The sequence below is a fragment of the Rhinolophus sinicus genome, chromosome 16, assembly GCF_057876585.1.
Source record: "Rhinolophus sinicus isolate RSI-liver-muscle chromosome 16, RSI-T2T, whole genome shotgun sequence".
Classification (NCBI taxonomy): Eukaryota; Metazoa; Chordata; class Mammalia; order Chiroptera; family Rhinolophidae; genus Rhinolophus; species Rhinolophus sinicus.
This window is the reverse complement of record NC_142516.1, coordinates 162200974-162213020: the sequence shown is the minus strand read 5'-3', so window position 1 is coordinate 162213020 and position 12047 is coordinate 162200974.

Here is a 12047-nt window from a genome sequence, read left to right as displayed (position 1 = left end):
CATATCTGTGTTTACCTAGAAAATTTCTATATAATATTGTTCATAGTTAAGTATATTTTGCTTTTTTGGCTTTTCTTAAAGGATATTGAAAAACAGCATGTTGTTTTTTGTAAAGTGTGTGTGCTTTTCATGTATAAAGGCCTGAATATCTGTCTCTAACTTGCCCTTATAATTTGTGCTCCATCTAAACATACCTCTGGATTTCACATTATTCCTTTTTGTCCCATTCTGTCAGCTCAAACTTCTACAAACCAACTCCTTTCTTTAGTTTCAAACTATTATCCTGAGGAATACAGGTGGGGACATATAACTGTGGGGACAGCATCCTCCATTGAAGACAATCTTGATTCTCATATGGATTCAAACCAAGGGGGATTTTAAATACTGGACAATAACTTTTAACATTATTGTGAGTTAGAATATTTATTTTTCTTTGGCAAAATGAAAGCAACGACATATCCAACACATAGGTTAATTCAACCACTTGAACATATACGTGCAGTAAGAATGATGTCTTTCTTGAAGAAATTAAAGCAAAATACAGTGGGTTTGAAAATATAAGGGTAAGTGAAATATTCTCTTCAGAAACAGGAAATACAGATTTATTGATATAAAATCTGTTGTCTCTCTTTTTCATTCCCCTTTCCTTTTGCTTAGTCTCACAAAATTGACAGAACCAGGGACCCAACGGAAGTTGCTGTGGAGTTGATGTCCACTATCAACTCTCTCTCTCCTCAAGTTGATAAAAAAAAAAAAAATCAAAGATCATTTCCTTCCTCTCTCTTTCCCTCCCTCCTTCCCTTTCTTCCCTTTTTTTTTCGTTATTCTTTAATAAGTCTTATGATACCCCTTTTTACCCATAAAGGTCATTTATGAGAATCTGTTTGACTTCTGAAATCATAAATTTGCTCTGAAAGCCAATTCAGAAACGTAATTCTTCTAGTCCTCCCTTTCCAAGAGCTTGAGACAGTCATATTTAAAATATCTACTTTGGCCTTCTGGCCTCTGGCATATTTATGAGAAACCTATCAAGAACAAAGGAAATTGACTGATACTCTTTTCTAGGGTCTGTTCACCTTAATGAACCTAAAGCAGCACACAGGTTTGATTTTCCTAATTAGTGAAAAACATTTATTTATATCAACCTGAAAGGGAAAAGCAGTAATCCAGGTGTGTTGGGTAAATTATAATCACAAAGTGACATATTTCTTATATGCTAAGGTTGGGATTAAAGACTAATAATTTAACTTAAGCAAAGGTAATAGATAGACTTTTGAAAATATTTTTGAAAACACCCACTGAAAATTGAAGTTAAATAATTTGACTTGCTTTGGGAATCATTAACTTTGCAAAGGTTGTGATTCACACAAATGTGCATGCGTGCGGACACACACACACACTTTCTATTCCAGTAAAGATGTAAAGACTATATAATAGAAAGTTACAGGCTATAAAAACACTTTTCTAGTGCATAGAAAATAGCCTGAAAGCTTTATAAGCATAGAGAATTAAGTTAGAACCCAAATGACTCTGGATAATGCTGTAGGTAGGTCATTTATCAATTATATATGCAAACACAGATTTTTTTAAAGCAGAACTTCTAAATTAACTTCTGTTTCTGATTGAGAAATAAATCTGTGTATTATTCAATACTGCAAAATCATAAGTGAGGTGGTATCATTTTTAATTCAGCCTATATCATTAGGTATTAAAAAAGTCTTTAACTTTTTTTAGTCTAATTACCTATTTTGTCAAAATATGTAGTGGCCAGTATAATTTTTTGTATAGTTTTGGTGATGTCCACTTCCTACCTCACTCATTTTGTTTACAGTGACTGTACTGTTTGTGTACAGTGAAAGACCATCAAACTGTCTCTGCTTAATGGAGTTTAGTCTGGAATTGCTTGCTGTAAATAAAGATGAGAAAAGGACACTTGCTTTACACAGGAATGTGGTCTAATGTCTGAAGTTTTGGTTTTATGAGCTTAGTATGTTTTTTTCAAATGAATTTCAGTTTTGTATAACAAACTGTAGATATTTATATGCACACTTTTTTGTGTGTGACAGTTCATTGCTGCCTAAGATATAAATTTAATTTTGATTTCTCATAAATATATATAATATTTTTTAAAGTAGTCTTGGGGCAACTGACAAATACAAGTTGCTTCTTTTACTGAGAAACTGAATCCCAATCAATTGCATTATTTATCATGAGCTGATTATGGTCTAAGGACTGCCTTAAGTGATGTAGGGAATCTAACTGAACCACACAGTAGAGATTGTGGTGGTGATGAATGCAGAAGGGGTGGTGGCAGTTTTACTTACACCCACACCCAGTTTGAAAAGGAATTTTGTTGTCTGAAATGGAATAACAGTACATGGCATATCTCCTTCTAGGGGAAAGAAAAGACCTACATATAGCAAATAATGTAAAAACCCAAGCTGAAAGGTAGAGAGAATGCCAAATAAATGTCATGGACATATGAAGACCATAGAGATTTAAAGAACAAGGAGCTTGAATCAGGGTGTTTTTATGCAAGTTGTGTGACTTGAGCCGGCAGCATTTTATATGGAGTGAGTAATAACAGGAAAGCCCAGATACATGAATTTATTTGGAATTATAAAGACTCCAGAATCTGAGGGACATTTTTAGGATTGTAACTAAGAATGAGTACAAGTAACCTAGACTGAATAGGCATTCTGAGTAGTTTGAACTTTCTCCTAGAGCAATGGGAGAATACTGAATAATATTGATATTAATATCATTTACTGGAATTCCACAATGTTTTTCAAGCTTTGTACTATGCATTTTACATGTATTATCCTCATTAAAAAAGGAAAAAACAACTTTTTAATGCTGTGGAAAGAATAGCTTCACTTTTAGGTAGTTATTCGTTGTGTTAGGTGAATAAAATGAAAGACATAGATTCTGAAGTATGCCTGTGGGACGTTAGATTAAATTATTTTCATTTCTATTGTTCCCTCTTTACTTACGGATTTACATGATGGTAAATATACTCAATGTTCTATATACTGAGTTGAAACTCAAGATAGTAGGTGGTTGATTTGCGTATCAAATGAATTTGTCTACTAAAACTGTATTCTGTCTTCTACATCAGGGAACTTTTTAGAGGCAGTAGGTTTGTCACCAAAAGAGTTGCAATTTGAAAGCCCCCTTAAGTCACTGTACAAGATGTTTGTAAGAGAATAGAAACTGAGGAATTCAGATGCTGACTTGGCCAAAATCACAGAGTTAGAAACGACCGATGTTTAATTTTTCTTTCCAAAATAACCTTTAACAACGTGTTGCTGTCAGTGTCTGTCAGATGACAAACCTCATGGTGAAAGTATGTTTGATATCACACTGCTTTCCTGGTGTTACCGTGCATTTCTTTCCATTTTTATGGACTTTCCTTGTTACTTGGTATAGAGAAGAAAACTAAGCTTGGAAAGTCTCATAAACTATGAGGTCAGACAATTAAGTTTGTGCACTCATCATAGAAAAAGTGCTACATACCTCACTGCTGAATATCACTACGGTCACCTTTGAAGTACTCCCCTTGGGAAGCTATGCACTGACACCAGCACCTAGTCCACCCTTCAAAGCAATTTGGGAACTCTTTTTCTGGAATGGCCATCAGAGCTGTCATCATATTACCCTTGATGTCCTGAATGTCATCAACATGTCTTCCTTTCAATATTTCCTTTATCTCCGGGTAAAGAAAAAAGTCATTGGGGGCCAATCAGGTGAGAAAGGAGGGTGTTTCAATACAGCTATTTGTATATTGGCTGAAAAACTCCTCAAAGACAATACCGTGTGAGCTGGTACATTGTCGTGATGCAAGAGCCATGAATTGTTGGCAAAAAGTTCAGGTTGTCTAACTTTTTCACGCAGCCTTTTCAGCACATCTAAACAGTAAACTTGGTTAACTGTTCGTCCAGTTGGTACAAATTCATAATGAATAATCCCTCTGATATCAAAAAAGGTTAGCAACAGCATTGCAACAAGTTCACAAACTTAATTGTCAGACCTCATTAAAAAAAGCATTACTGTTTCTACTTTCAACTTTCTTTAGAGACTGAAAATAGTCAGCTTAACTTCTAAAGTCATACAGGTAGTTCATTCATGTGTAATTACTTCTACTAGGAGCTGTTAAGATAAAAGATAGTTGGAAAAATGATTAGACTATTAAATATGAAGTTATTTCTTCTCTTTCCATCAGAAAGTACATTGCTAAATAAATTAGGAAAACCACACAATTAATAAAAAGCTCTATATTTGTCAATTAGCATAAAATGAGGTACTTCACCTATCTCCTAAGTCATACATAACTCCTTTTTAACACTTTTTGTTTCTATATTTTCTTAGTAACTATATTTTTGATTTTCAGACATCATATTTGCAAGAAATATGTACCTGGCTTAAATATTCTGAGAGGAGGATAACAAGTAGTAAAATTGACTCAGGAGAGAGCTAATACAAATGACAGCATTTTACCTCAGGGAATAATCTAATAATTTTAGGATCTAACATTCCAGTGCCTCCTTTGAGATCCAGGGTGAAGAGGGAATCACTGACTTTCTATGTTTTCAGCATTTGAATATGAAGTGGAGGTGATTTATGAGGTGAAGAGGAAGTAAACACATATGTTTTAAGGCAACTTACTGAATATGTTACCTAGGGAAAGTCAGTTAAGTTCTTAGTTTTTCCATTTGTAAAAAAAAAAAAAAAAAGTATGAAAACACATGTTGTATTTACTTCATTGGGTTGGTATGAGCTTACACTGCAATGCTAGGAAAAGTTCTTTGAAAAATTTAAAGCTCGCTACAAATAAAAAGAGTTCTTACATTTTATCAGTCATTATTATTATCCTCACTTCCTACTCCTTTTGTCCCCAACTGTTATATTTTTCTACAGAGTGTAACGTTACAAAGCTGAGGCTATTAGGTGAAAATGCAGAATGGGAAATTGTGTGGAATACCGACCACATGAATTGTGTGGAACACTGAACACATGTTATCACTGAGTGCCTAGCACTCATCAGTCAGGTTGCACACAGTCCCTCAGGGGCAGCTGGCAGGATGATGGCATTTCAAACCACACTGTCTTAGTGCAGGAGAACTGTGGGCCAGTCACAACGTTCCCACTGCTCACAGCACTCACCACTTCTCTCCGGAAGGGTGAACTAGCTGATCAAAACTTCATTTCAGTTGCCTAATACCGTATTACTATAAACTAGGTACAGATGGACTAGTGATGTTGAGAAAAGTAGTTTGGAATATAGGTAAAAAAGTCAAGAGAAAAAGTTTTGTAGCACAAAATGAGGTGAGGAACTCATTACTTTATGCTGTAGATTTTCCATTTACAAACTGCTTTATAGTAAATTAATGTGAAGGATGCTTTAATTGAAGTAGGTATATAGAAGATCATACCAAGGGAACTTATTTTTCAAAACATATACAAAAAGAAAACCTATTTTAAAACTTATTATACAAACACACACATATATGTATATCTATATGTACATGTACATGTATCTGTATATAGAGAGAGGGTGCCAAAAATGTATATACATTTTAAGAAAGGAAAAAAATCTGTATTAAAATTATAGTATTCAATATATACCATTAACAAAAGATGAATACAAGTCATGTTATACATTTTTTGACACCCCAGATATATACATATATATATATACATATGTATATGTGTATATATATATGTACGTATATACTACAATTTTCTCAGAACATTAAGTCAAAATACATTTTTTTTCTGTTGATACTTGAGAAAATAAAGAACAGTGACTGAGAGCTTGAAATCTGGAATCAGAAAGATTTGAGTGAAATCTTGGCTCCAACCAGTTCTACCACTTACAGCTACATGAATTTGGTCAACTTTCCTAACGTCTTTCACACTCAGTTTCAAATCTGTAAAAGAAAGTAGCACCTAATAATTAGGGTATCAAGATTAAATGAGAATATATATAAAGAGCTTAGTAAAGGGACACAGAATATGTTAAAATATAACTATTAGTATGAACAATGATAATTGAAAGGGTATGGATATTAACAAATTTAAATGTAATGAAATTTGGAATTTTCTCCCCCAAACATTCCAAAGTTATATAGCATATTAATGAAAAATATGATAACCTCTTGTTTATCAGTTCTACCCCGATTTTTTGTATTGCTGTTTTAAAAAAGTGATTACTTGCACTGACCATTCTTCAAAAGTTTTTTCATCACTTACATGATTGTGGTAAGAACTGAAGAAAGACTGGAGAATGTACTAATACAGAAAATGAAGAATTGTTTTGAGTCAGAAGAGGAAAAAAAGGAGACTTTGTGTGCTTTTCCCTGTAGTTCAGGTTATCATTTTTTTGTTTGTTTTAATGGGTGAAATAGAAATGTAATTGGGATTAAATAAAATGAATATTGAAAACAATATTGAATTTAAACTACAAACTGGTAGAAAGGGCACAAAACTCAAGGTTTTATTTGTAAGGAAGAAAGGGATTAAACCTATTTTTCTATCCCCAACAATATCTGCTTCAGGCACCTAGCCCTCCCAAAGTTTTATGTTAAAATACAGGAAAAGAAGATAAAGAAGTCAGTAGGAAGCTCCCAATTCACGGAGATACATTTATAAATAAATGATAAAATAATTGCCTACATAAAGGACTGAAAAATGTCCTGCTGGACTAAAGTGATGGAAGTTCTGTATTTTCTTCATGAAGGTAGAGAGGTGGATGTCACAAAAAGCTTCACTGAGGAGGAGACCTTGGTGCTTCCCAGTGTTGATGTTACAGAGTAGAAAAGAGAAAACATGTAGAATTATATAGTTATATATGTGGAAACAGCATTTGAGGGGAGGCGGTTATGCAATAAAAATGCCTGAATATTTTTATATATTTTCATGTATGAAAATTGCATTCACATCCATTACATTGTTTAATCCACAAACATCTTTATAAATTATTATATATTTAACAGATAATGTAACTGAGACTGAAAGCATGTCAGTGATGTATCCAAAAAAATCATTTTCTTTATTATTCTCAGTATTTTAAACATTCATAATTTTAAGAGTAAAACTGAGAGTGAATTATAGCAAATTTAGATACATGAATATAAGAAAATTACTCAAAAGGGGATGAAGGTAGGATTTATGGATTTTAACATAGTTTAAGAAATGTGTAACATATATGGAGTTCCTCTAAACTCACTAAATGGAGTCTTAAATCTCAAAAAAAATTGCAGCAAAACATTTATTTAAGCTCAGTGTTGTTTTAAAATGTTATCATAAATGGCAGAGAGATTATTTATTCTCTTTTCCTGTTTTTCATCCATGTTTGTTTGGTTGACTGGATCGTCTCCAAAGAGAACTTAAATGCAGAGCCAAGAGTATTACATTCTAAAATAATGTCAGGAAGATACAAATCCAGAGACTCTATGTTAGAACTGCTCTTCTTTTCCCCCAGTTTGCATGTTGGGGAGAGGATCTAATAGTAAGCAAGCAGGTGGCACTATGACTGTTACACTAAATAAGAAAATTCTGTAGTTATTTTCAGTCCTACTTCTGCCATGAAAAAGCTATATAACCTTGAATAAATTATTTTCTCTCTCCACAGCATTGTTCTCATCTGCAAAATAAAATCATTAGACTAGATACATTTTAAGATCCTTATTAGCTTTAACTTTATAGAAAACTGCGGAGGGGTTTTCACATGTATTTAGAGGTAGTGGGATAACACACACAAAAAATGTTAGGAAGAGGAAGATGAAAAAATGTATTAGTGAATCAACTGCAAAGCATTTCTGGGTAAGCAATTTCCAAGGATGTGCAAAACATAAAATACTAAACAATATTTAGGGGTCTTTTATGGTATTGAAGTGTAAGGAAAAATTATGTTAAACTTCAAAAGCTGAGAGAAATAGAGAAAGGGGCAGAAGCTACACTAAAAAAAGAAAGAATATTTTGGACAGTTAAACTATTTTATTGATCTGTATGCAAAATTAAAAAAAAACAATTGTAATTATTAAAAAGAAAATAAGGAGAGGATATAAAGAAATGACTTATGGATGTTTCAAGAGAGCATTTGGTAAACAGTGTCTTCATCTAAGGTTACAGGAAAAGTGTAAAGGGATAAAATATCCCTTCTAAAACTAATTTTATAAATTATTATATTTCAAATAAGTGTGCAAATATAGCATTTAAATATTTATATTTTACTCTGTTATTTCAGTTAGGTTGCATACATAAATATGGGGCCTCAGATATCTGATATTCATAAAACATGTTTCAGTAATGAGGAAAAGTAGTTGTCTGATCATTTTAAACTTCAAAATGTCTGCATAGACCTGGGAACAGGATGTTGAACCTGCTTAGGAGGATGAGAATTATGGTTTAGGGGCGGAGAGAGGAAGAACCCAGTCAGGAAGAAACTGCTGGGGGTTGGGTGGGAGCAGGCAGGAGGAGAGAGGCTGTATTCACTCCCTTTTATTACTCCCTTATAACAGCAACTTGCAGACTAAGATTTTGGAAGAAAGAAGTTGTACACGTGAAAGTTAGTAAAAGGAAACCTCATCTAAAATGGAGTCGGGAAGCTAGTAGAGAAGCCCTTATGCTCAATGGCTCCATGTCAATTACAGACCCCAAGAAAGATCTTCAATGACAGACCTCAACAGGAAGAGACACACCTTGCAAGTCCATACTATTTTACTATTGCAGCAGGAGGAAGGAAGATTTCCTTCTCTGCCTACAAACTCAGCCTGTGAGAGAGCGTCACCACCCAGAATTCTCACTTTCCTCCAAAGGACTGTCATTCAAAACAACCCCTCAAAACTTCCTTCGTTTTCTCCATTAACTTCCTCTCCTTTGCTTGTTGGATTTGCCTATAATTGTTGCAATAGCATGCTTGTCGCGAATTGTAATTCTGTGCTATTCGTTCCCCCTCCCCCCCAAAACAAACAAACAAACAAAAAACCTTGCTGGTAAATTAACTGGCTGTTTTATTTTCTAGCACAACAAAATAATGTTGATTTCTGGATATCAAACCTTGTGGTAGATCACATATCTATCAAAGAGTAACAAATGACACTAATGAATTAAATTGTTTATAAAATAGATTTTATGTGTAGAGTGAGATGTTTTGTGTCCTGCATAAAGTAGGGCTTCCCAGAATTGCGAAGTCTTCTGTCATGTCTTACCTTCTTGACATGTCCAAGTGTGGGTTTTGCACCTGCCTATTTCCTTGTACAATTACAGCTATAAGGTATTGTATCACAATTGCCTTTATACTTGCTTTTTTCTTCTACTGAGATGATAAATTTTGCACACTGGAAGTTTTTATACTGAGTTTTGTTTTGCATTGCACTTAGTAGCACTTTACCTCAGAGTAAGCCAACATAATGAACTAATGGTCTCTGGTAGCAGAGATTAAGCTAGTTTGTGGAGAAATAAAATGTAACAAAAACAAGTATAGCAAAAATTAGGTATGAAAACAGAAGTGAGGTGGTTAAGAGCTAGAGTTCCAAAGACTTTTTTTTGTTTATTTGTTCATTTTTAAATCTAAGATGCATCCCTGACTGTGTGATCAAGAACTACTATTTTCATATTTCTAAGCCTTCGTTTCCAAATGTGTGAAATGGACACAATGATAATGTCTGTTTTATAGGGTTTATAGGGCAAGTAAAACAAGAGCTGCTATAGAGTAAATGCTCACAAAGTATTAACTATTATTTTTATAAACTATAATTTCTGCTATAAATGTCATGAGGAATATAGAAAAAAATACTGAAGGATATTCCCACAAAATTAAGTATATTAAAGATAATGTGAATTATATGTTGTCATGAAAAGAATATCTTCAGGGATAACACAAAACTGTCACTACTCATTTTAAAAAGTATGGTATTAAATTAATAATTTTGTTATTTCAGCATTGCCATAGGACTACTGCATCCACAGTGACTGACACATAAGTATTCAATAAATATCTGTTGAATGTGTGAAGCCCCTCCCTTCATTGCTATATTAAAACTCAGAATATTGTAGTCCTATGTATTGCAAAGGAGTTTTTCATTCTTTCCCTTTTTCTTAACTAGTTAAACTTCGCATCTTCTTTGAGAAGTAGATTATTTGATGAGTCATTGGTGGGAAGGAAAACCTACTTAAAAAACAGTATTCTCTCTTTTGGCCCATAAATGCAAGTTTCTACAAGGTGCATTTCCCTTTATGATTATGATAATCCCTCTGTTTGGAATCTAAAGGATATTTCCAACTTGCGTGTGTGTGTTTGTGCACGTGCATGCTGTAAGGAAGCAAATTCAAGAAGATTATGTAATTGGGAAGAATAGATGCTTTGCTTTTTTTTTTTTTTTTTCCTTTTCTAAGAAGTAGGGTGTTGCCTTTTCTAATACTAGGTTGAGAAATCTTCCTGCAGCTATATAGGATATACATCATATAATCACAGGGCACATAATGGCAATGTGACAGTATGCTTCCAGCAAGAACAACAGAAGACACAGTTAACTGCCAGCAGAAATTGGTTCTTTTGCGTATTTAGCATAGTGAAAATGTCTAAAAAGTACAATTTACTGTTTTATATCACCATATAAGTCTATATTTGTGTTTTTATATTATCCTAAATTTTCAAGATCATCTAGTTTAATGGTTCATAATATACTGATGCCTCTGTATGTTTGAGTAATGAATATGTTTTGAAAAGGAAAATGCCATCTAGAACAATAATTCTAAATATCATTGAGTGTGTGTATGTGCACATACTATGAAAAATTATTCCACATGATTGTGATTCCCACTCACAGAGGCTCATGACTCCTTCTCATTTACCATTCACTGCAGTGGTTTGTGGCAGTATCACTAATTGTTCACTTAGTATCTATTGTGTTTCCCCGAAAGTAAGACCTAGCCGGACGGACAATCAGCTCTAATGCGTCTTTTGGAACAAAAATTAATATAAGACCCAGTATTATATTATATTATTATATTACATTACATTACATTACATTACATTACATTATATTATATTATATTATATTATTTATATTATATTATATATTATATAAGACCTGGTCTTATATTACAACAAAATAAGACCGGGTCTTATGTTAATTTTCGCTCCAAAAGACGCATTAGAGCTGATTGTCCAGCTAGGTCTTATTTTCGGGGAAACATGATAGTTCCCCCCACACTCCTTTCTCAATATGTGAACTCCAACTAAAATTACCACATTTTCTAGCTTCTCTCATTGCTATGAGTAGCCAAATCTTGTGCTCTTAGTAAATGAGATTTATCAAAGTTCCGTGGATATTTCTGAAAGAGTTCTGCCTTTCTTGATTTGGGCCATACATTTCTTTCTTTTTCTCTTGACTGGAAGTCAATATGAGGTTGGGATGGGTGTGAACTTCTTACAACCATGAGGATGAATGTTGCATGGTAAGGATATCTTTTGTGAAGCAAGAAGGAGTCTGGATTCTTAAAATTTTCTCAAGCAACCAAATCTGCACTGGAATGCCCTATCTGGAGACTTGCTGCTATTTAAAATACATAAATTGGTTTGTGACCACAGTAGAATGTTTTCTACATCATGCAGATGAAGACACTCCTGCTACATAATTCACTACTATAGGTGAATAGATGTAGAGACCTGTACCCAAACTATTTCATTATTTGTACCAAATGAGCTGTGTACTAATGACGCCTACATTTATATTTCTATCTTGAAACTTTTAACTGAATCCCATCCTCATATATTCAACTGCCTATTTGCTATGATCATGTGCTTGTCTATAAGCATTATAAAATTAACAAGCTCAACATGGAACTTCATAGTTCCAATCACTAATCAGCAGAAGCTGCTGATCCAGTAGGGTTCCCCATTTCTAGTTATTGGCTATTCTATCTGTGTTAATTGTACAGCTCAAAACCTTGGGATTATCCTTCACTACATTTTCTGAAAACACATCCATCAACTCACCTGTTGAATTTTCCTCTAAAGCATACTCAGATACAGCAACTTT